The sequence below is a fragment of the Pogoniulus pusillus genome, chromosome 7 (assembly GCF_015220805.1).
Source record: "Pogoniulus pusillus isolate bPogPus1 chromosome 7, bPogPus1.pri, whole genome shotgun sequence".
In the NCBI taxonomy this organism is placed as follows: Eukaryota; Metazoa; Chordata; class Aves; order Piciformes; family Lybiidae; genus Pogoniulus; species Pogoniulus pusillus.
This window is the reverse complement of record NC_087270.1, coordinates 30,682,483-30,705,655: the sequence shown is the minus strand read 5'-3', so window position 1 is coordinate 30,705,655 and position 23,173 is coordinate 30,682,483.

The window sequence follows — 23,173 nt, the reverse complement described above, 5'->3', positions numbered from 1 at the left end:
AGGACAGAACAGGTTCTGTAATTCTATGATAAGGATACCTTTGCATAATTTTCTCTGAGTTTAGAAGTATTCCTCTATTTTAGAAGTACCTGGCATTTAAGGCTGATGGTGGGTAACAGAATCAACTAGTGAGTAGTATGATAGTAGACTCACTGAAAGTTACAAATCTACAGGTTAGAATCATAGAATCAGTCAGGGCTGGAAGGGACCACAAGGATCAGCCAGTTCCAACCCCCCTGCCATGGGAAGGGACACCCTACCCTAAATCAGCCTGGCCACAGCCTCATCCAGCCTGGCCTTAAACACCTTCAGGGATGGGGCCTCAACCACCTCCCTGAGCAACCCCTTCCAGGCTCTCACCACTCTCATGCTGAAGAACTCCTCATGTCCAGTCTGAATCTTCCCACGTTCAGCTTTGCCCCATTACCCCTAGTCCTGTCACTACCTCACAGCCTAAATTAGGATTCTAAATGTAGACTATGCAGAATGGGCTATTATGATTCAGAGCATTTGCTGCTCCTCAGGGGCGCAGCCAGGAAATTGTCCTCCTTTCTTTTTCATTGCAGTAACAAGAGATTCAGGAGCTGCACTTTTTCTTGATGTCAGCTTTAGATTGAATTGACTAAGAACCAGACTGAAGATACTGACTCTTCTGATTTCCATGTTGGTCATGCTGTGACTGAGAGAAAACTGGCTGTGGGAAATGGCCTCAGCTTGCATGCCTAAGCAGAAATGTATAATTTGCCAGAGTTGTTTGTAAGTATTAAAAAGGCTGCATTTTAATAAATTAAGGAAAAGACCAAAGTCACCTGGACTGATGAGATCAGAGCCTGAAGAGTGGAAAGGACACAGCCTCAGGCTGTGCCAGGGGAGATTTAGGCTTGAGGTGAGGAGAAAGTTCTCCACTGAGAGAGTCACTGGACACTGGAATGGGCTGCCCGGGGAGGTGGTGGAGTCGCCGTCCCTGGGGCAGTTCAAGGCAAGGTTGGACGTGGCACTTGGTGCCATGGTCTGGCCTTGAGCTCTGTGGTAAAGGGTTGGACTTGATGATCTGTGAGGTTTCTTCTAACCCTGATAATACTGTGATACTGTAAAAGATGGATTTAAGGCACAGTTAGCAAAACTAAGCTGAAATTATATTCCAGAGAAGAAAATGGGGGTTGGTCTCTTCTCCCAGACAACCAGCAATAGAACAAGGGGACACAGTCTCAAGTTGTGCCAGGGGAAGTATAGGCTGGATGTTAGGAGGAAGTTCTTCCCAGAGAGAGTGATTTGGCATTGGAATGGGCTGCCCAGGGTGTCGCCATCCCCGGAGGTGTTCAAGAAAAGCCTGGCTGAGGCATTTAGTGCCATGGTCTGTTGGTTGGACAGGACTGGATGATAGGCTGGTCTGGATGATCTTGGAGGTCTCTTCCAATCTGTTTGATTCCATGATTGTAAAATAGGCAGGAAAATGCAATGTTTGAGTAAGTACACAATTAGTGAAGTTTAGGGGAGGAAAAAAAGACTGACAAATGGAGACAGCTGTGTCATAGCTAGAGAAAGAGAGATGTAAATTGAGAACTGCTGGGTGGGGAGATGAGCTAGAGCTGACAGTTACAAAGTAGCAAAATGTTCTTTACCTGTTTGAACAGAAGAAGAAAAATGAAAGAAGCGAGAAGCAAGTACAGCGTGAGGACACTCTGGATACAGGTCCCAGAATAAAAATTCTCACTTGAGCACCTGATGGAGGACTTTGGCAGAATTTGAACCTCAAAATAAGTTATCTCCTTTTCTGTGATGATCTAGTTAGTGTTCAAGAGTGCTCTGTTGTTTGCTTTTACTTGTAAGTGGCTGTGCTAACCGCTGTTTAGGAAGGATTGCTGAGGTACAGATTATATGTTTGTTCAAGATGGCACTTGTTGGCATAATAACAACAAAAAACTAATCATAGAATCATAGAATCAACCAGGTTGGAGGAGACCTCCAAGATCATCCAGGCCAACCTAGCACCCAGCCCTAACCAATCAACTAGACCATGGCACTAAGTGCCTCATCCAGGCTTTTCTTGAAGACCCCCAGGGACGATGACTCCACCACCTCCCTGGGCAGCCCATTCCAATGGGAAATCACTCTCTCTGTGAAGAACTTCTTCCTAATATCCAGCCTAGACCTACCCTGGCACAACTTGAGACTGTGTCCCCTTGTTCTATTGCTGGTTGCCTGGGAGAAGAGGCCACCCCCCACCTGGCTACAATGCCCCTTCAGGTAGTTGTAGGCAGTAATAAGATCACCCCTGAGCCTTCTCTTCTCCAGGCTAAACAGGCCCAGTTCCCTCAACCTCTCCTCATAGGATCTGTGCTCCAGGCCCCTCACCAGCTTTGTTGCCCTTCTCTGGACATGTTCCAGCACCTCAACATCCTTCTTGAATTGAGTGGCCCAGTGGAGAAACAGAGGATGTGTGAGCAGAGGAGGCAGTGAGAGTAAAGAAGAATTGATCAGATAGTACAGTGTAACCATACAGACTTGTTCTAATTTGAGGCTAACTAGGATATTTTAGTGCAAGAAATTAGATTATAGGCTGTGAAAAGGAAACAGTGATGATGTCTACTTCACTCATAGGCTTGCTGAGATGTATGAAAACAAGAACACAAACACAGATAACACAGTTGCTGTGTGTCTCTGTCTGGCTGTACTTTTGTCCCCAACCTGCTGTCTGCTTTTTAACCCCTCTGGCCAAGTCTCCAAACTCACCTTGAGTGTAAGGCAAAGTCTGGGATAAGGTAGAAGGGTGGATAGGAGGTAGAAGGGTGGTTGGGAGCCCTTCCTGGGGATTCTGGTTTCTGGGAGGGCTGTTGTGTTTCTGTATTATTTTTTAACTTGTATTTTTCTGTCTATATCTGTATATATTGTAAATGTCTGGTTGTATATTGTGCCAAGATGTAAATATAGCTTCATTCTTAATTTCCAGCTTGGCTGAGTCTAGTCTGGGTGATTTCATAAAGGGGGGGGGGGAGGGCAGGTGACACCCAAACCATGACAAGACTGCACATGAGGTCATGGCCACACAAGTGAGGATGGGGAGAGAAAGTTGCTATTCAGATTAGGGGGAGCTGAGTTTCTAGCAAATGCAGAACAGTCAGGACTTAAAGGTCTTCTCAAAGACTGATCCAGGAAAACCTCATTAGTGTGTGATTGGCTAAATCTACCTGAATTGCTCATTATTACCATATTAGAAGATTACTCAATAGCTTCTCTGTTCTGATGTGCAGGCAAAATGTCCTGCTTCCATCGCCCTGTTTCCATTGCCCTGCCCAGTTCTGTCCACTTTTATTCTAAGATGAATGAGTGTTTAGAGAGATCTGGTTCCTGGCTCTCAACTCCATGAGATTGAGACAGTGAGGTAAACTGAGCCAACTTGTACCAACATATCTACTCTGTTGTTTCAAAGGGCCTGGGCATAAACCTCATGCTTTCATTGAGACTGATGTGTTGGAGACAAGAATGGTCACACAGGTAAGGCTGAATTTGGATTGAACTTACCTGAAATCCGTTCTCAACTTAAATGAGGTTTTACTTTTCCATGTCTAAACTGAAAGATAAAACAAAGAAACCAACCAAACCAACAAAAACCAACAGGCAATTCAGATGTCAGTTACTGTAAAGCACCCAGAGAGAGCAAATGTGTAAAGTAACTTGTGAACCAGCAAGACCTGCTAGGAAACTGTGTTGTGTTCCTCTCTGCTCAACAGGCTGGAAGGACTTAATGTTTCCTGTCATGTTAAACTTCCCCTGTGCTTTATAAATAATTTCTGGATGCAAAGCATTTTCTAGGGCCTTGGCCCTGTTCTCAGGAATGCATGCTGAAGCAAGCTCCCCTGTACATAAAACACTCAGATGACTATCCCCTTGGTTCATTGCCAAGTACTGTGGATCTTCACATGCAGCACCTTCATATTGAAATCATAGAATCATAGAATCATAGAATCAACCAGGTTGGAAGAGACCTCCAAGATCATCCAGTCCAACCTAGCACCCAGCCCTAACCAATCAAGTAGACCATGGCACTAAGTGCCTTATCCAGGCTTTTCCTGAAGACCCCCAGGGACGGTGCCTCCACCACCTCCCTGGGCAGCCCATTCCAATGGGAAATCACTCTCTCTGTGAAGAACTTCTTCCTAATATCCAGCCTATACCTACCCTGGCACAACTTGAGACTGTGTCCCCTTGTTCTATTGCTGGTTGCCTGGGAGAAGAGGCCACCCCCCACCTGGCTACAATGCCCCTTCAGGTAGTTGTAGACAGTAATAAGATCACCCCTGAGCCTCCTCTTCTCCAGGCTAAACAGGCCCAGCTCCCTCAACCTCTCCTCATAGGATTTGTGCTCCAGGCCCCTCACCAGCTTTGTTGCCCAATGCATCTGTGCAGATTATTGTCACCTGGAAAAAGTGAAAAATGCCTTATTGGAAGGAGAGATCACAAAAGCAGTGAATAAATGTTCTTGTGTTTCATGCAGATTTGAGGCAAGAAACTGAGCTAAACTACCATTTGCTTCAGTTTAGGGCAGCAAAGCCAGAGCAAAGCAAGGAACAGCACAGAATATTTTCTCTCATACTCCCAGTGCTACCAAAAGGTCACCATTTCATCCTTTCAGAGTGCATCCAGGACCTCGTTTGACTCTCTGCTTCTTGAGCAAACTCAATCAAGACGTGGGTCAAGCTGCCAACACCTGATACAACCTGCTTTGCAGGACTTCCATGAGCTTCACTTCCTTCTGGCATTTGCTTCAGGGCGTTGCACCTCTGCCCATTAACCGTGAGCAGTGCTAGGCCACCACAGCTTGTGCCCAGGAGAACATTCTGAATCCACCACGACCCAAGGTAAGTGTGCTCACTGCATCAATCTTGCTGCTGTTTCATCAGGTCAATATGTAATTGCTTCTGTTGCTGGAGGGCTCCATTATTTCCTTCATTAAAATGCAAATGTTACATTAATTACAAATGCTGCGAGCATCTGCACAATTTATGACCAAATCTTTGAGTCCAGGCACCCCCACTCTGGGGAGTGATAGCAAGAGGTCTTTGAAACTGCTGAAATAAATCCTGAGCTCAGAACACCTGGGGATATTTTACCTGATAAAGGAGGTTCTTCTTGGACTTTTGAAATTAGTTTGTTCTCCCTGGACAAGAAAACAGGCAAAGCAGAAGGAGCTCAAGCAGAATTTAATTCTTACAGATAAATCACAGAATCATAGAATCAACCAGGTTGGAAGAGACCTCCAAGATCATCCAGTCCAACCCAGCACCCAGCCCTGTCCAATCAACTAGAACATGGCACTAAGTGCCTCAACCAGGCTTTTCTTGAACCCCTCCAGAGATGGCGACTCCACCACCTCCCTGGGCAGCCCATTCCAATGCCAATCACTCTCTCTGGCAAGAACTTCCTCCTAACATCCAGCCTGTACCTCCTCCAGCACAGCTTGAGACTGTGTCCCCTTGTTCCGTTGCTGTATGTGCAATCTAAATGTACCATCGAAAATTATTCACACACAAGAGAAGAAAGATCTCAGTTTATGCTCTAATACAGCAGTAATTAATTGATTTGATCTTTCAAAGAGTCTTTTGCCAACCAGAACTTTTACATAGTCTCACATATAGCCGATCTACTCTTACAACACTAGGAACCTGGCTGATGGGATCCCTCAGTTTTGACTAGAGTGAATCCCATCTAGTCCTAACTTATCAGTAACAGCAAAGAAACCCTCTTGCATTGATGTGAATGAGGAGCTGCTCCTCAGTGACAGATATCAGGCCAGCAAGAGGAGACCCTCATGCTGTGGCTGTCTGATTTTCATGTGTGGAGCTGGGATCTTTCTACTTGATCTTTCCTCTGAGGTTTGGAGCTGGAGCTGTGCCAGGAGAGCCTGGGCTAGCTGGTGTTCTGCACCTCACTGCAGTGGGATTCATTTCTGGCAGCTGGGAAAATGGGACCTGTTAAGGGGGCAAAACCTTCCATTCGACTTGGTGGCACATTCACAGAATGTGAAATCACATTTTGCACCTTGATAAAGTGTCCTTGGGTGACAGGAGCTTATTCACTCTTCCTGAGGGAAGGAAAGAGTTTGATCTACCTGGTGGAAAGTGCCTGAGGTAAAGGATCAGGTTGTCTTTGCTGTCTCACAAGACACCTCATGGATATAGCTCAAGGGCTCTACCTCCTACCTCCATTCAGCAATCCCATTTTGAATTTCCAGTGTCTTCATCTCATGGAGAAGTAGTCTTTTGACTTATTTTCCTCAAGTCATTAGCAATTCCCATAAGTTTTACTTCCCTCTGCCTCTGGGGAAGCCTGTAGCAAATCTGGTCCTTCCTTGCTTCTGGGCACAAGCGAATCACAGGGTGTCTCTGGGGAAAAACAGAACCTCCTCCTGATGTGAAAATACCTTCCCACTAGGAAGTGAAATAAATAGCAATTGAGGATGCAGCTCTTTGCACTCCCTGGCATCCTTGCAGGTGCAGAAGCAGCAGAATGAGCAATGGGCATCACTTGTGCATGCCCAACCATGCCTGGGGTGTACAGAGAGGGCAGGTCAGGCTGGCACAGGTCTTACTCTGAATCTGCTTTTGTAAGTGCCTGCCTCCACTGCCTCTCATGCCTGTGCCTGAGTTTTCCATTTCTGTTCTCCATCACCTGGAAAGGATAACCACACACACCCAGTTCCAGCAGTGGCTGTCCAGTGCCTATTACTGGTACACAAATAAATCAGCACAAATTCCTACCAAGGTAAATTTTGTTACTCCTAAAACTGGCATAGGTTAGGTAAGAATCAAGGCTTCTGAGAGATTGTTAGTGGGCCCTGAAGATCCCACATTTGAGCAAGAGAAAGGAGGATAAGAACTCAGAATATAGCTATTATTCACCTTGCTATGCTACCATAACAAGCCCTGCCTGGGATGAGGTGGGCCCCTGTAGCCTTAAGCACTGTACCAGGAATAAAGCCAAAGTTCCTTCTGCAAGGGGCTTGCTCTTTTGTTAAGTGGCAGATTAACAGATGAGCGAAATGAAAATGTGGCTTGTGGAAAGTGGGACAGACACTTTTGTCTTTGCCCAGGTTCACTGTGGGCACAGTGATAGTGCTGTGGCACAGATCATGTGCGATCTTCTGCAGAGTTTAGAGCATTGCCAGGACTGGTCAGTGCAGAGTGACCAAATGTAGGCATTAATTTCTGTGAAGCAAGGCTCTTTGTGGCTCCCTGCAGATAGGGCAGTGGGTACTGAATGGCTCTCTGCAGATAGGGCAGTGGGTACTGAATGGCTCTCTGCAGATAGGGCAGTGGGTACTGAATGGCTCCCTGCAGATAGGGCAGTGGGTACTGAATGGCTCTCTGCAGATAGGGCAGTGGGTACTGAATGGCTCCCTGCAGATAGGGCAGTGGGTACTGAATGGCTCTCTGCAGACAGGGCAGTGGGTACTGAATGGCTCCCTGCAGATAGGGCAGTGGGTACTGAATGGCTGTCCTTCTGGTCACAGATAAATTGTCAGTGAGAATTCAGTTCCTTCTGGTCACAGATAAATTGACAGTGAGAATTCAGTTCCTTCTGGTCATAGATAAATTGTCTGTGAGAGTTCAGGATCATCTGAGATGACATTATTGGGATTGTTGCCACATTCTCAGCCCTAGTAGTTAAATGGATTAAATAAAAAAGAAAGATAATTTGTTTTGCATTAGGTTGAACTATTCAAGATTTCAAGGGGGAGGGGTGGGGTGGGGGAAATAATCATCCTGATAGGTCTAGAATTATAAATAGCAATGTTGTATGTGCTGGGGTAAATGCTGCCTTCCTCTTGGTACTTGTAAGGAAAAGGATCCAGAGAATGTGGAACTCCTAAAATGTATGGTTGTCCTCGGGTGGATGTGATGTGTTGGTGGAAACAAGGCATGTACCAAACGTGAAGTCATTTAGCCACTGAAGATTTCTATCTCCCAGCATCTCTGTCCCAGTGGCACCATATGTTTATATCACTGTGTGTTTATTATTGGAAATTGAAAGTCTATCTCATTGCTTCTTACTGGAATCCCATGTATTTTTTTCTCCTGAAGGACACCAGAAATAATCCATACTCCCACTTATATCCTGGGTTTATATTTTGTTTTAAAGTAATATCAAAATATGCATTCTTTTTTGTTAATGAGGAACAGGGTTCCTGAAACTAGAGAAGGGACCCAGGCAGCAGCCAGCCACCTCATTTCCATATCTATTGCTGTAAAACCCTGTCTGTGCTTTTCTGGTACTGTACACACATCCTATCATTTGAGCTGGGTGTAAAACAACTCCTCTGCCTGAAAAGCTGCCAAAGATCCAGAAGCATCCCTAGTCTGCAGCAGAAACAGCCCTGAAAAGCTGTCAAAACAGAGGAAGCAAGAGAGGGAAACTGGGGCAGTTGTGCTTCCTAAGCAATCCAGGAGCCTAGGACATGGTGAAGCTCAGTGTCCCAGTGCCCTGGTTTGCCCCGTGGGCGGCAGAGATGCAGTGGTTGGGCAGAACTGCTGCCTGGCAGAGCCCAGTATTACTGCAACAGGCTTCTGAGAAGGACAGACATGGAAAACATAATGGGAAAGAGAAGGTCTGAGTGTGCCGTGGGACCTGATGGGCAAGGGCAGCTCAGTGAGAGGTGGCCAGGATGGAGGCACTGCTCAACTCAGCAACATATCCTGAGCACACAGGCAGCAAAAACCACGTGCCACACTTTTGGCTACCTATCCTTGGCAGCCGCAGGGATGCGAGCCATAATTTGCTAGAGGAGGACAGGCTGACTGCTTTCCCAGGCACTCGTTCCCTGGAGCCAGTGGCAGCTGGGGATGCCCCGGGGATAGTGCCCCCGCTCCAGCCAGGGAAGGGAGTGTCCCTTTTGCCTACTGCTGAGACTTCAGATCTGCCAGTAGCAGGAAATGATATCTTATTTGAGTATACCCTTGGGTAGTTGTGGTAACTAGAATAACATTACATATTCCATGGAGATGGGATTGTTGTGGCTAACCAACACAACCCATGCTATTAAGCACTTCCTGCTCACACTGAAGGCTACATTATATTTAACGGTAGTTTTCTTACCTATGGTCTAAAGTTTTACTTTCTTCCAGTATAACCCAGGACTATGTGAGTTTTTAGGTTCCTCTGCCCTGCAGGGCTGCTTTCAGACTGCAGTTACCCCAAGAACAGAAGCACAGGCTTTTAGAGGATATTCTTACTAGTGAATTTAAACAGCCAGGAGCTGTTACCCAGCCTCAGGCAGGTGGTCTGACCATGACTGTCCTCTTCACATCTCTGGTCAGACTGGTCACATCCAAATGGCCAGCTGCAAATTATCTCTGGCCCCTTTTAGAAGCTAAACTCTCTCTAGGGATTAGGAAGGCAATACTGGTGGCCCAGACCTAAAGCAGGCTATATCAAGCACTGTCAATTTAACAGTTCATGTGATCAAGTTCTGGGGTATAAACCTGCAAATTTGGACTTTTGGGATGAACTTATTAGATTGGATGTAACCTCTGTCTTCTCCACGGGGAAGGAGAGGAAACAGGAAAAGCTTTTCACTTATTTACATAAACTGTTATGTTGCTTACCCAAAATACTGCCTACTAATACATTAACTTGGGTACAACCGGTTCAGGTTTTGATTTCACAAAGAATAAGAGACTATGTACATCATCACTGCTGTGAAAGGACATGCAAAAGGCAGCAGAAGGTCACAGGCATCATCCCAGTGGCCCAGACCTAGGCTGTAGGTGCAGACTTAGTGCTTTCAAAGTGATCAGAGCCATCTGCAGTTTGGTCTGGGCCAAAAACACTATCCCATCAGCTTAATGGCATGGTTTGCTTAGCTTTCTGTCTAAGATGGAGTCAGCAAGAACCAATTTTGAGTGTACTGGCATAATTAAAAGCCACACATGCTTAAAGATTACCTGTCTGATACTAAGTACAGCACCATCAGTAGGACTGAGAAGACTTCGCCTCTTGGTGGGTCTGGTTGTCAGAAATATGCCTATGTCTAGTTGATTGGTTAGGGCTGGGTGATAGGTTGGACTGGATGATCTTGGAGGTCTCTTCCAACCTGGCTGATTCTATGATTCTATGATTACAGATAAAACAAATCTCTCTCTCACCTTCCTAATTTTGTTTTTATGCTGCAAGACCCTAAACCACTCATTTGTATCAAATGAAAATGCATAGAGGCACTCCTCGAAGTGATGTTTATTATTCAGGCTGGCAACATCTCAATCCATGCACCAATCTTCTAAGGAAAAAACCCTTGCCCAGCTCCTTCTGTCTCTGGATTAATGTGTTCACCTTCTGTTGATTTATGGGATCTGTGACTTCCATAACCTCAACACGTACTCTGTAGAGACAGATTTTGGGCTAGACACCAGGAGTTACCCGCTGAACAACAAAGCAAAGAGAGATAGAATCATAGAATCAGGTTGGAAGAGACCTTCAAGATCATCCAGGCCAACCTAGCACCCAGCCCTAGCCAGTCAACTAGACCATGGCACTAAGTGCCTCATCCAGGCTTTTCTTGAACACCTCCAGGGACGGTGCCTCCACCACCTCCCTGGGCAGCCCATTCCAATGCCAATCACTCTCTCTGGCAAGAACTTCCTCCTAACATCCAGCCTAGACCTACCCCGGCACAACTTGAGACTGTGTCCCCTTGTTCTGTTGCTAGAGTCAGTCTGTCTCAGTGCACCGTGCCCGAGGCTCAGGTGCCCTGTGCCATCACAAACACAGAGCATCTGCGTGCTGCCCAGCTGGGAGGAGAGACGACATTTGCCATTCTCTTGCTGAGGTGCTCGGTGCTTTCACCACCCCATAACCCCACTAGCTGCAGGTCTGCAACTGTCCCTAGCAGCCCCAGGGCATTCCTGGGGGGGTAAGCACCGCTGAGCACCGGCTCGCTGGCCAGCACAACCTAGAAGGTGCTGTGCCTAAGAGTTCAGCCCCAACAAGACAAACGGCTGTGAGAACACAGCTTGGCTGGAGTCATGGCATGGGCTGATCACTGACACTCTGCCTGATGTACTTTCCTTATCTGAGTTAAAAAAGCACTGCCTGAAGCTCTGCCTCGGTGTAAAGGTAACCAAACTGGTCTGGTGTGCCTGCAATTAGTGAGACCTGACAGGCTTTCAGCAGAGGAAAGAAGAAAGACAGAGCAGCGATAAGGGAGGGACAGCTTTCCACACACACACGGAGCTGGCAAGGACACAAAGGACACACACAGAGGAGTCGATTTTTCTTCTTCTCTAATTTCACCTGACATTCAGCAATCGTAACTTTTCATTTGAGTAATAAATGGCTTTGTCCTTTTCAGCAAAACTGCTGTGGACATTATTATTCCCTTTATGATGTGTTTTGCTGCATTCCAGATGTTGCTGTTTATTCAGGACAAAGTTCATCCAAAAAAAGGGTCAAGAAAAAAATAATAATTAAAAATCGAGAATACTTTGTGTAGGTTTTGCTGTTATGTGGAGCTTTGCTCTCAGCTGAGTGATGGCAGTGCAGTAAATCATTCTGGGAGTGTGAAAATTACTCTCAGTGCTTGCTTCCTGCATTAACCTTTTTTAATGTGAACTTGTAAAATAATATGTGATCTGGGAGATGAGGAAAGAAGTGACTACTCATTGAGATAGCCTCCACAGGAGAAACTAGAATCTTTCCTCATGTCATGGCAAATGAAAAAAACCTTTACTTATCCAGGCTATCCCCAGGTCAAAAGCCACTCTCTATAGGCAGAGATAGAGCAACCAAGGGGTATATATGATAAAAAGATGCTGCTTATTTTGTTTGTGCCCCAATTGTTTGCGTCTCAGATGTGTTAGGTGCTGTACAAAGCACAATTCAATTGCACCAGGGCACTTATAGGCTGAACCAAGACATCACAGGCTTTGCTGAGAGTTGAGAAGAAGAAACCTTCTTCAGTTGCTTTCTCAAGAATTACAAATGCACCACTTGCATTTTAACTAGCTTTCAATCTTGGGAACAGGCAGAAGCCAGGCAGGCTGTTGGTGCTGTGCAGCTTGCCTCCGTGGTGTGTGTGGGAGGCACAGGGAGAGAAGCAGAGAACCAATGTGGCTGTATCACCCAGTAAGTAGGATATCACTGCTCTTGTGTTTGCTGTGCAAAGGTTTGAAACATCTGAACAATGAGTAGCTTGGCTCCAATTGGCAACACATGCAAGATGCATCAGTAAAAAACAGTTTCTAGCTGTGGTGAGGTTAAAGAGCTCACAATTTGGGCTACTCTCCACTGTAAGTGCCCCTGTCTTTTGGGAGAGGTGTTTCCATGCTTTCTTCCACCAGGGATGAAACCACTCCTGATAGATAACCACATGGAGGTTCCAAAGTGTGGGTACATTCTGCCCACCCATCCACCACTGGCCTGCCATGATGAAGGACAGATGTTGAGAGAGAGTCTTTTCTGTGACTGATGGACATTGATGGAGATGTTTGCTGATACTATTTGGACCTGGGAACCACCTCCTCAGGAGGGCAAGTGACTGGTATCTCCTGTGTCCTGTGGAGGTGGAAATAGAGGCATGAGGCACTGGGTCTGAAGACACCTTATGCTGTGCTGGAAATAGGCAGCAATGCAGAATCAATACAAAGCTAAAAAGGTCAGTGGCTCTTCTTAATGTTTGGAAAATTCCTGAGCAGACTTGCCCTTCAGTAACCCCTGGAGAACTCCAAGAGCTTGTCAGGAAGATTGTGATCTGAGCTTGCCCTGTGCTAAGACAAGGGATTAATCACAAAGATGTGTAGTCTGAGAGTCCTGCCTGCGTCTTCAGCCAACAGCTCTCTCAACACCCTGTAGCAGTCCTGCAACTCATCTTGTGATGGATTCAGAGAGGCTTTGGCTGGGGTTTCTGGATACTGGGAAGAGACTGCCACAGAGCCAGAAGTGCTGGGGATGGTGAGTAAAGGGTACCTTATATGCTGAATCTGGTTTTGTGTCTTCATCTCCATGCAAGAAATCCCAGGAAGAAGGGGAGGAGGTATCAGTACTGGGAGTGATCACCTTGAAGTAGCAAAGTTGAGAGGAAACCTGAAAAGTCATAGAATCCTAGAGTCCTGGCACCCTGGAACACTAGAACGGTTTGGTTTGGAAGTGACTGTTAAAGGTCATCTAGTCCAATCCCCTTGCAGTGAACAAAGACATCTTTTTACTAGATTATGTTACTCAGAGGCCTGTCCAATCAGATCTTGAAGATTTCCAGGGTTCAGTCTTCTACCACTTCTCTGTGGAACTTATGCTAGTGATTCATCACCCCTACTGCAAAGGGGAAAAATAATCTTATCTTCTCTTACTTTAAAATCATCACCCCTTGTGCTGTCACAACAAGCCCTACTAAAATGATTGTCCCCATCTTTCTTACAGATCCCCTTTATAGAATCATAGAATGAACCAGGTTGGAAGAGACCTCCAAGATCATCCAGTCCAACCTAGCACCCAGCCCTAGCCAGTCAACTAGACCATGGCACTAAGTGCCTCATCCAGGCTTTTCTTGAAGACCTCCAGGGACGGTGTCTCCACCACCTCCCTGGGCAGCCCATTCCAATGCCAATCACACTCTCTGGGAAGAACTTTCTCCTAATATCCAGCCTATACTACCCCCAGCACAACTTGAGACTGTGTCCCCTTGTTCTGTTGCTGGTTGCCTGGGAGAAGAGGCCAACCCCCACCTGGCTACAACCTCCCTTCAAGTAGTTGTAGACAGCAATGAGGTGACCCCTGAGCCTCTGCTTCTCTAGGCTAAGTACTGAAAGGCCACAAAAACATCTCCCTGGGACCTTTTGTTCCTGAGGCTGAACAACTCCAACTCTGCCTTTTTTCACAGGAGAGCTGTTCCAGACCTTTGACCATTTTTCTGGCTTCAACGGGTTCACGTCTTTCCTGAGCTCAGGGCTCCAGAGCTGTGTACAGCACTGCAAGTGAGGTCTGTAAAATGCCTGTGCTCAGGCAGATACTTTTTTGAGTACCTTTCCACATGCTCATGAAGAAGTTGGATCTTGTTTCCCTCAGAAGCACTATGGGGTGTTTGTCCTTGTAAGCCATGCTCCCTGCCACAAAACTGCCAAAAGAGTGACCTGACAGCTCCCCTTAGCTTCTGTTCCTCTCTGGTTTGTTGCCTTCCTAATTAAAAACTCAGATAGAATAGATTTTTCTTTTTCTTTTTAGATTTGCTTTGTCTGCCTTCAGGAAGGGAGAAGAGGAAACAACCTCTCCTCTACTTGCTAGCAGGAATATTTACCTATGGGCACAGCCTAATCTGACTTTTAATCAAACAGATCAATATTTGCATTTCAGCACGTTGAAATTTGCTGTTAGCATTCCTGGTACAGAAATTAGTAAATGTTGATGTTAAGAGCCAGCAATTTGGCTGGGATGTGCAGGCTTTGTTTCCAGAGTCAGTTTATTCCAGCAGAAAAGGTGTCCTCATGTTTTTTCATAGTCATATCAAATGTTGTGTCCACAATGAATCTGAGATTGAGGTAGAAAATAAATGATGAATGGAAAATTAACCTCATGAGGTTAACTAGGACACAGCATGGGTATCTGTAAGGGTGGAGGCTAAATTCTTTTCAGGGAGGGAAATGATGGTGCAGGTTGGATTACTGCTATCCTCTTACCTGACTGCATGAACCTATATTATCTCGAGTTTCTCAGGTCCCAGGATTATTCATATTTGCTTACATTATAGTCTCTGCTAGGAGCACTAATGCATTACTCCTTTTGTGTTTGCCATGAAGAATTACATAGCATTAGACAACCTATAATCTACACAGACAAGATAAGAAAGTGGGAGATAACATTATTGTTATATCTATTTATGGGCTGGGAAGATTAGGGGAAGGAGTTTAAGGCACATCCATGTCTGTGGCAGATGAGGCAGCTGAAGTCTGATTTCCTAAAGCTCCTGTTAATGTCCTCCTTCTGTGACCATTTCTCACTTGAGACCACCTTTATCTCATTGGAGGATACAAAATTCAAGGTGTGCCAACTAGCCCAGTAAGAGGACCTTCCCAAAAGAGGGATGTATTTTGAAAATAGATAGATTTTTTCTTTGCAAGTTAGTAATAGGCACCCAATAGGTTTACCATAGGTATCAGTGCTGGCTTTGACTTGCTGGGCATGTGTGAGCCAGCAGAACTGGACCAAGCTCCATCCATAGTGGTGCCTGAGGAAGTGAAATAGGGTGAAGCACCTTTCCTGTACCATCAAGCCAGGAGAGTGAACACAAATCATCTCCACATCACTGGTTTGCATTCACTCTCCTGAACATAAATTGTTTCCTCAGCTAGGACTTGTCCTGCCTCAAGAACAGGGTGGTGAAAGAGGGATAAACTTCATTATACTTATTAACTAAGAGCATATATTTGGTTATTTGTAATGGAGCAGAGCTTCTGGCCATTTCTTAGCATTGCCACAACCTGCCTCTGTCCCACAGCCCTGTTTGCTGTGTGCACAGAAGTTTGTAGATGGAAGAACACATCTGATGTTCACAGAATCACAGAATGCCAGGGACTGGAAGGGACCTCAGCAGATCATCCAGTCCAACCCCCCTGCCAGAGCAGGATCACCTATACCAGATCACACAGGAATGTGTCCAGAAGGGTTTTGAATATCTCCAGAGAGGGAGACTCCACAACCCCTCTTGGCAGCCTGTTCCAGTGTTCTATCATACTCACAGTGAAAAATTTTTTCCTTATGTTAACAAGAAACTTCCTATGCCTCAACTTCCACCCATTGCCCCTTGTCCTGCCATTGGGCATCACCAAGAAAAGCCTGGCTCCCTTCTCTTGGCACTCACCCGTTACAGGGTTACCAGGCTGATCAAGCATGTTCCAGGGACTTTCCCTCTATTTTGTACAATCCTGAACTCAAGTAATAGCTGCTAATGTGTGCCTCTAATGATATTTGCAACGGTATCACTGATGATGCTTTGAAGGCAGCCACTAGTGAGTACTAGCACAATCAGGACGAGGTGATGGGTCATCTTTCCTGGGCCTTTCAACACATCACTGTGTAATGTAATGGCCAAAGTGATGCCCTTACATCCTCAGATGTTATCTACAACATACAAACACCCTGTTATCCCATCTTCTTGCTTCCTTGAGGTAACTCGGTGCATTAACCTCACCTTGTGTTGTGCTGCCGTACAAGATGACGTCAATGGCTGTGCAGTAACATAACTTGGACAGATAGGAGGTTGGCCACAGATGCTCCTAGGAATAGGAGTGTGATGTTATCTACATGTCTGGTGCCAGCCAAGAGGTCAAGGTTCTTGCAGCATATCACCTTTGAAATTCATTTTGCTAGTGTCCATGAAGAACCATCCTGCACATCACTAGTAGGCATTTTAACACCATGGCATCAACAGCTTAACTAGTCAGAGAGAGGCTCTTTTCTTTTACTCCCCAGAGTGCTCTTGAGTTCTCAAAACTATTCTGTTATATCAGTGAAAGGCAGGGATTCCAAGCTGTGTGTTTCCCCTGGCTTCAGGAGAAAGAGAAGCTCCTCCCTCTGCCTGGGGCTCTGGAGCTGGCTGGGAGTGGTGGTGTGTAGGCACTTGCATTTAATCATCAAGCTGCTCGGGAGCTGGAACGCGTCCACTGCACGGTGACACAATCTGAGAAGCCATTTAAGGTCTCAGCTGGAAAACAAACACAGAAAAGATAACCAGGCATTACAAAGCTGCTTGAGATCTATGTCCATATACTGTTTTGACAGCAGAAATTGTAAACAGATCATTTTCATTGACCTGTGCCCTACAATCATCTTGAAAGCAATTCCTGCCTTTTAGCTGAGAAACCAGTGTTGGAAAACTTTACTTGCATGGAAAATATTGTCTTGTTCCTCTCTTGCCCAATTATTTATTTCCTAATTCTGATTAACTAAGCTAATGCTCATACTTCCTTGGCTCTGCTTAAGTGTGAGTCCCCATGGCTCTGTGCTGACTGACTGCTTGGATGGGTCTGTCCTGATGAGTCAGAGCTGAAATGTCTGTGATGGACTGATAAAAAAAGGATGACACTCTAGGCAACATAAATCAGAAGAGAGCCACACACATGTGTCAGCTTATTCCAGTGGTGGAGGAGGAAAGTGGAAAAGGGAGAAAGAGGACAGAAAGCAGTAATAGGAGGAAAAGCAAGGCATGGATTTGAGCAAACAGCCAGAACACAGGGGGGAAAAACCCAAATCAGAGAAAAGTGTCTCCCACACAGAAATCTGCACTGCTTTGTCCTCACTTAACACAAGTGCTGCAGGCTTCCCACACCTCTCTTTTAGTTACTGATGACAGTGTGAGAGAACAAGGCTGTTTCAGCAAATTGTTCCTCCTCGCTATTGGGCTTGACCTGCTTGCTCTTCTCTTGCTGGCAGAGTGGCAAGGTGGAGGCATGGGGCGTGGGCTCTGGGGCATCCTTCCTGAGAGGTGAGGTAAGGCCAGCAAGAAGCCAGTAAGCATCTAGGAGATAGCAAGAGTCGACCAAACAGTTGAAGCTGTGTTACTTCCCAGATCAGATGCTACTATCAAGACAGAAACTCTAGGGAGAAGAAGACTTTCAAACTGCTAGAAGTAGATGCTGCTGTTTAGGTTGGTTTCCTTTCCCCTAAGATATGTAGGCAGTGGTCAATGGGGGCTGTGTGACAGCAATAGCATCGCTGTGCTTGTGATGGGCTGAGAATTTTGCTCAGTTAATCTTAGACCTCTCTTTACAATCCTGGCTGGAAAATAAGAATGGAAGCTACTTTTACAGACTCATCTTGAAGTCCATTTCTCTGTAGCTGAGGTCCAGCAGATTTCGAAAGACCCCTCCACATTTACAGATCCTTTACCTGTGTCCCCCTAGCAGTCACTGCCTAGCTACCACTGGAAAAAGTCCTCATAGAATTACTATTGCAGACCACTTGCTGGTGTGGCCCAGTGCCTGCTTCTTGCAAATGTCCTTTGGTCTTTCCCCAGCATCATTGCTGCCAAACCTGTAACTCATTATTGCAGTTATAAGAGCAATTAAAGCTGCAGAGGACACAGAGTGAGAGCCAGGACAGGCTGTTTCCCAGACTTTCATCCTGAGGCTGGTTTTTATCTGCATGCTATTGTGTTAGAAATCCACATTCATGGAAAATATTCTTAACATAAGAGCAACTGAAACTTCTTTGTTGGCTACACCCTTCCTACTTGCTCCTGGCCAGATGCATATCTCCCAGGACATGATAGCCAGCTGGGTGGCAATTCAGATCTGCTTCTCTCCTTTCTAAAGGACTGATTTTTACCCCAGTCCTGTGGTCTGAATTAAGTGTTTTCCATTTCTGACATAACTATTGTCTCTAGTACCTCCCCAGGTCTTGGGTGCATGCCACCACTACTGCTCTACATAAGCCCTGCTCCAATCAGGTGTGCATTCAACTCCGTCATGCAGAGTGGGACATTACAAGCCCACCTAGTCTGGAATGGTCACAGCTATGCTCTCATTGTAAATCCAGGGTAGACACAAAGAAACTGCCTGATGAGAATAGTCCATAGCTCATGCTGTGTACAGCAGGTCTTTGTGAGCGTGTTAGATGGTCTGAGGACAAAACCCATACCATCAATGGAGTTAATACCCTATCAATATGAAAGGCTCCAAGCCTGTGCCTCAGTCCTATTTAATTTTCTAAATTCAGTAAGCTATGTAGGGAAAATATCAGTCTACTTCTCTCTAGAAGAAAGACTCTCACCCAGGAAGTATGGCAGATCCTGCCTTAGGCTCATAGAAAACCTGGGGTGGATGGAAGACAATGGGCTACATTCATTGTCCAGCTCTGCGCCCACACCCTGGATGCTCACACTGGTCAGGCAGTGCTTGTGCTACCACATCTGTGATCTTTCGCTCCCAGATATTTCACAGGCACATCAGATCAAAACTAAGCAGTGATGTTCTTACTGAGACATCTTCTACCTCACCAGCTCTTGCAGAGTAGGATTTGGGCAGGAAACATCTGCTTCAGAGATTGCAGCATCCTGAGTGGTTAAGTGAGCTGTGGCAAAATGGTGAGCAAACAGGGTGGGTGCATAACAAAGTGGCGTCCGGTAGTAAATTCCTCCTATCAGAAAGCAAATTGAATCTTACCCTCGTTTCCCCGAATCCCCTCTGTCTCCCAGCTAAGCCTCAACAATTGCAAGCATCCCAGGCACGCAAGGATATAGTGCTGACGTCAGGCAGCTGGAGGCCAGGGAAAGGGGAATGCAGCTCGGGAAGTCTTTACCCCAACAATGAAACAGATACCACGCAGAGAGTACGTTCTGGATCATAAAAGGGTTTCCATGGTGCTCAGCCTGTCTGAGACAATTTGCTATTTAAAGTCCCCAGCTGTAGTCTGAGGAAGGGGCAGTGGAGCACTGAGTGAATCATCCATCCTGTCCAAGAGAATCTCGAGGTGGGATTTCCTGCATTCAGAAAAAAACCCTTTCCTGCTTTCAGAAAGAAAACAAGACACACAGAGACTGCTGGTGCCAGAGGGGAACCCAGCACTGTCCAACGGGAACCCTGAGGAGGTTATCCGGGAACCCAGCTGTAATGCTCACCCTCCTATAGTTCACCACACTCAGAAAAACAGGTCACAGGCTCTCTTGTTGGTGGCTATTTTATGCTGGACTAAGTCCACAAAATAGGTGCAGGTTGCTCCACCACAAAAACCAGGTGCAGCCAGGTTGTGCCAGTGGAGGAGGTTTGCAGTGGTTCACAAGAAGGACATGGACTTGTTGAAGCAGATTCAGAGTAGGCCAGAAATATGGTCACAGGGCTGGAACAGCTCACCTGTGAAAAAAGGCTCAGACTTGGAGTTGTTCAGCCTCAAGAACAGAAGGCTCCAGGGAGACATTTTTGTGCCCTTTCAGTACTTAAAAGAGGGCCTCTAAGAAAGTTGTTTTAGGAGGGTTTATTGTGACAGCACAAGGAGTGATGGTTTTAAAGTAAGAGAAGGTATATTTAGATTAGATACAAGGAAGAATGTTTTTTAAGGTGAGAGTGATGGATCACTGGCACAAGTTTCCCAGAGAGGCAGTAGAAGTCCCATCCCTAGAAACCTTCAAGATCTGATCAGACATGGCTCCAAGCAGTCTGATCCAGTTGAAAATGTCCCTACTCATTGAAAGGGGATCAGACTAGATGACCTTTAAAAGACTTTCCAACCCAAAACATTCTGTGATTGTTTGATTCTGGAGTCAGAAATGTTTACAGTTCTGTCTGCAATGAATAAAGGTGGACAGATTATAAAGTATAGGGCATCTTTAGTTTAGCTGCATCTATTGAAACCCAGTCATCAACAACACTCAAGTCTTTCCAGGGAAAGTATAGGCTGGATGTTAGGAGGAAGTTCTTGCCAGAGAGAGTGATTGGCATTGGAATGGGCTGCCCAGGGAGGTGGTGGAGGCACTGCCCCTGAAGGTCTTCAAGAAAAGACTGGATGATGCACTTGGTGCCATGGTCTAGTTGACTGGCTAGGGCTGGGTGCTAGGTTGGACTGGATGATCTTGGAGGTCTCTTCCAACCTGGTTGATTCTATGATTCATAGAACGCACTGGGTTGGAAGGGACCTCTAGAGGTCATCTAGTCCAACCATCCTACAGTAAGCAGGGACATCCCCAACTAGATCGGGTTGCTCAGAGCCCCATTAAGCCTGACCTGTCATGTTCCCAGCAGTGAGGAGTTGTGATTGAAGGTAAGCTTCACGTAATTTTGAAGGCTGAACTTCATGCATTTAAAATGGATTAACAACACAATTTTTAAATGTTGAGAGGCCTAATTTGCCCTTACTGAACCACTGAGCATTTCAGTAGAAGTATCCCAGAGAGCAGAGAAAAGCAGTGAGTGAGCATCTTACCAGAAGCACTGCAGTCAGACGTGCAAAAAGCTGATCCACTAAAAATTCAGTGCACTGGCTCAGCCACATTCACATCAGTTTTGATAATGTTTTACAGGCAGGTTCCAGATTGGCTCAGATTGGTTTTGTTTGTGTTACTCCAGGTTCATGTCAGGTGGAAAACACCTAGTAGGTCGCCTACTCTGCCAGGGGGAGGCTATCAAACCAACATAGTTTTGGAGAATTTGATCTACTTCTTAGTGAACAATGCTTGTAACCAGTTTCTACAGCAGACTGTGCTAAACACAACAAACATTTCCATTCATTTGACTAAGTTTTGCATCCTCTCTACATTAAGTGTTGCGTTTAACGATGCACTTTCATACCAAGTCCCCTTTATTTAATTATTTGTTAGATTAGAGAAGCAAACATCTACTCGAAATATTTGCTAAACAAACAAGGGGAAATCTCTTTATCTGCAAGTGTGCTATAGATGCAGTCCTCACTAATGGCATTTTTATAGAAGAGGTTTGTAAATGTTTGACAGGAGAGGTGGGATTTGTCTGACCAACTTCAGATGTTCCACTATAAATTTCTGCCTATGAGCTAACTGTCTAGACTGTTTTTATAGCCAACAGAGAAATACAGGCACTTCAGGATGCCTTTTTCCTTGTCCTAATGTCTACAACAGCTCTGATATTAGACCCTGAAGGTGCCTGTTTCCTTTCACTTGTAAAGGGAACCTGAAGTGACTAGCATGATACAGGTGACTAGGGTTTGTCTGACCTACAAAACCAAAATTTCAGGGATTGTTCTCTGGCACTGAAGAGGAGGAGCAAGGAGTAACACTAAATACTCTTGACCTCCAAAGTACTGATCATACCACAGTGACTGCCGCCACAGTGAGCTCAGCCCTTCCACTAAGCCTTTGGGAGAGAGCATTGTATGGCCCAAGTCAAAACAGTACTGGGGATTGTTTTAGCAGCTGGTGTGGTCTACCAGCATGGATGGCCAAACTATAGAGGGAAACCATGGTAGCTGTCCCACAAACTACTGTGCTGCAGACATGCCAAGTAAGAGAACTGAATCCTAGCTAATGTCTTGGAGAAGGTCAGGTCCTCTTCTGCTGCCTCCTCTGTCTGTAAATGGGAGTGATTTGATTGCCCCTTGGATGTTGTCAGTATTTCTTCTGCAGGAACTATGATTGCTGGCTGGTGTCTGCCTGCTCTGGCATTTTTTCTTGTCCTCCCTGAAGCATAAAGATATGGCTACACAAGCCATGCAGCAAGACAGTGGCTCATTTGCCCATGTAGACATTCCTCTATATTGGTTTCTCTCTTGTGGATTTGTGCTGTTGGAAAGATTAAGCTTTTCACTTAATATTTGTTGATTATTAAAATCCCTGAGGATAAGATTGCAAAATCACAATGCCTCTGCAAAATCCAAAGAGATTCCCAAATGAACTTTTGCTACTCCTTTGATGTCAACACATGGCTCTTGTCCATACCAGAGCCTCCTGCCAACTGTACCCACCTAAGCAGCAACTGCAGAAAAATCCAATCCTTTCTTCATCTGATTTTGCATATTGGAAACACATTGTTCTATAGTCACTTTTTACTCAAACTGGCTTATTTGTAAGCAACTTCATTATTTTGATACAAATGTTCTCCTTTTTCACCTTTCAGTGCCTCACTTTTGTTCCTGCAAAACTTTAGGTGCCACTGTCTCCAGGAGCTATTGCTGTGGCTATGTACCAGGTATGCTAAGCATTTCAAAGACAAATTCTGATCTTAGTGGTGCAGGCATAGCATGACTGTGACCAGAGTCTGTGTGCTAGAAAAATCACATCTGAAATAATTTTATACAGATGGGGCACTTGATTTTGTTTTCTTTTTGATGTTATCCCAGCTTTGGTGTAACAGCACAAATGAGAGGAAAGTCTCACCTCAAACGCTGAGGATGAACAGAAATGAAAATAAAACTAAGGAATGTTTCTAACTAATGGATGTTTCAGCTCAACTGCAACACAAGAAAAAAGAAACAAACTCCAAAACAAAAATGGGCTGTGAGAACCTGAAGGGAATCTAGAAATCCTGACATGGTATTACAACTGCTACTTTTAGCTTTGAAGTCTTGTACTGAGTACTTTTCTCTGTATGCCATGTTTCAATTAAGGAAGCTTACTTTTGTAGGGAGTGCTTAGATTTTATCCCTGAAGCTTTAAAACAGACGAAATTGTTGATAGGGAGAGTGCTAATATATATCACAGGAAGTTTCCTAAAGAGAAGTAGTTCTTGGA